The 3,032-nt window shown below is 46.3% G+C and overlaps 1 pseudogene; it reads right to left on the bottom strand.

The window, feature by feature from the left end:
• Window positions 1-655: 655 nt before the first annotated feature.
• On the bottom strand, window positions 656-2,622 carry LOC101639430 (annotated as a pseudogene).
• Between the last annotated feature and the right edge of the window lie 410 nt (window positions 2,623-3,032).

The raw sequence follows: 3,032 nt of genomic DNA on the forward strand, positions 1-3,032 counted from the left end.
GCCCTTTATGCCAATTTTCTTCAGATTTCTTCCCTTAGCCCCTCAGTTAAATGACAGCTTAAAAAATGAAGCACACAGGTTCTTTTTTTTTTTTTTTTTTTTGCGCACAGGTTCTTAAATGAGAGAAAGTAGCAACTAAGAATTGTAAATGGAAATTCTATATTGAAGTTCAATAAATATATATATATATATATATGTACTTTTTTGAATTTACTTATTCCCTATGACACGTTTAGACTTATGAACATTTGGAAATACAGTTTCATCCACATCCATTCTTAATCTTTTGTACACCTTTAAATTCTGAGAGTTATTCACTCAATGTTTTCTAACCCTGTAAGAGAAAAATTAATTCAGTCTTTGGTCTCATCAAATGCCTTTACTAAATACCTTTGGAATTTGCTTCTTTATTTTGAGCTGGGTATGCCCCAGGGAAGACCACCATGCCCACTTATTCACCTTAAATTAAGAGTGTTACAATTTGCCTTTTTTTTTGGTAGGAAAAACACGGATTTGTCCATAGGATGAAACGTTGTCTCCAGAGGGGTCTCTCTCTACTTGGAATGTCCACCACAGGTTCTGTCACGATTTCGGTAACAGTAACACCCAGAGTCCTGTCTTTCAAACAGAAGCAGGAAAGACAGGGACAGAAGAGTTATTCCGACTTCGTCTTCTCTCCTTGTGGCTTATGGTCTCCTCCTCCTCCTCGGCCTTTCCGGAAGCCACCGCGCCCTCCGAAGCCTCCCCGGCCTCTGCCACAGAATCCACCTCGGCCTCCAAACCCTCCTCTTCTGTCACCTCATCCCCCGAAGCCACCTTCACCCTTGGGCTTGGCCCAGTCCAAGGTCACTTTGCTGTCCTCGATCTCGCCATCCTCCAAGGCCTCCTTGGCTGCTTTAGCATCCTCCTCACCGTTGAAATCTAAGAAGCCGAACCTTTGGAGGAGCCGGTTTCTGGGTCACTGATGATCGTGACCCGAACAGAGGCATCAAATGATTCCTTCAAGGTCTCCTCAGTGGTTTCTTCAGACAGCCCTTTGACAAACACGGTCTTAGCAGGCTGGCTCCGGCCATTGGGTGGTCTCCCGGCTCCTGGCAACACCAACGGGATTGCTCTGCCCTCGATTTTTCTTTCATTACAAGAACTAAAAGCTTCTGAAGCAAATTCTATGAATGCATACCCTTTGAATTGGCCGTTCTGGTTATGGGGTACCTGGATAGCAGTGGTCTTCTCAAACACCACCTGCAGCACCTCTTCTGCGGCATTGCAGGAGAGGTTGCTTCAAACAGGGGTTTTTGATTCACACTCCAAGTGCTGGTCTTCCCACCTGGATGGCCCTGATTTGGACCCTTCTCCCCAGTGTAGTACAGGGCTATGGACCGCCCATCCATCTCGGTCCCCTGCTTCTCTTCAAGGGCTTTCTCAGCATCTGCCTCTGTCTTAAACTCGAGATATGCAACCCCTTTACTCTTCCCGCTTTGTTGACTAATCTGATCTCCATGGCGTCTTCAAAGACTTCCTTGAATTCATCCTGGGTGACTCTGTAAGGCAGATTTTTGGCCAACAGGGTCCTGGCACCTCGGTCTTTCTTATGGTCCTTTCCCTTTGGTCTCTCTAATTTAATTTCATTGCCCCAAACTTTTAAGCCAGGGAGTTTCAAAGCTTTTCCGAGGTCATCAGCAGATGCAAAATCACATAGCCAAACTTCCTATTCATACCAGTGCTAACATCCATCACAGAAAGATCGTTCTTTGCAAAAAGGTCACTGAGAGCAGTTTTAATTCAGCAGCAGATTTATCGCAGTTCAGATTTCTAAAGGAGAGGCTGAAGGCTGTAGTTGGTTCTTCGGCTTCCACTTTCTGTTTTTTTGGCTTGGGGGGCAGATTTCTGCTTGACCATTTCCTTCTTCCGTTTTACAGATACTTCTTTGATAGGTTCTTCCTCGTCGTCGTCCTCTTCCTCTTCCTTCTCATCATCTTCCTCCTTCTCCTCAGCCACACTCTTGGCTTTCGCAGGGACTGTGTTGGCTGGAGCTTTTCTTGCCTCCCGCTGGTGCGATCTCCATAGGCTCTTCCTCCGAGTCATCATCCTCATCATCATCCATCTTTCTCCTCCTCCTCTGAGGCAGGGGTGACAGCTGATTTCATCATAGCAGACACTAACTCTTCTTCATCGTCATCATCATCTTCACTGTCATCCTCCCCCTCCTCCTCCATCTCATCCTTCTTGGCATTCTTGCCGTTCACCTCCTTGCTGGTGGGACAGCTCCCTTCTTCCCAGAGGTGGCCACCATGGCTTTTCCTGGGGTGGCGCCCTTGCCAGGTGTTGCTGTGGGGTTGGCTGGTTTGGCGGCCGCCTTTTTGCCGGGAGCAAGAGCTGCTTTCCTGGCTGGGGTAGCAGCTACCGCCTCTTGTGTTGGAGAAACCATCATCTTCTTTGACGGCATGGTGGCATTCTTCTTGCCGTCTTTCTGAGGAATGCTAACCTCCTCTTCTCCACTGCTCTCTTCTTCATCATTGTCTGACACGTCCTCATCCTCACTGTCATCTTCTACTTCCTTGGGACGAGGTGCAACTTCTTGGAATCACCTTGATTTGTATGGGCCTTGGCGAGCTGCACCATGATGGTCACTCGGGATGATGGAGATGTGAGTGGTACAGATGCGCCTATAGGAACTCAAGCGACGTCGATGGTGGCTGCAGTGCTGAAGAGCCTGGAGCGGGCTCTCTTGGCTGCCCGCTAGAGCTCCAGACTCACTGTTTGCCTTTTGATCAAAGCAGAACTCATTCAGGAAAGATCCAAGGTTAGTTCTATGTTAAATAGCAAGAAAAACAGTAGTTATTGATTGATTTTTCATCACTTGAAAATTAGATATTCATTTATTTATTAACAGGGTATGTCCTTGTATTAATCACTGTGTTGTGCCCAAGCGTTGTAGCAGTGAACAGAAGAGATTCTCTATTGGTTCTCACAGAAGGTACTGAAAATATTTGATACTACATAGCATAGCAACATATTAGAAAATAAAATAA

Source organism: Echinops telfairi, unplaced genomic scaffold, assembly GCF_000313985.2.
Source record: "Echinops telfairi isolate 266 unplaced genomic scaffold, ASM31398v2 ScPeMD7_60;HRSCAF=208, whole genome shotgun sequence".
Taxonomy (NCBI): domain Eukaryota; kingdom Metazoa; phylum Chordata; class Mammalia; order Afrosoricida; family Tenrecidae; genus Echinops; species Echinops telfairi.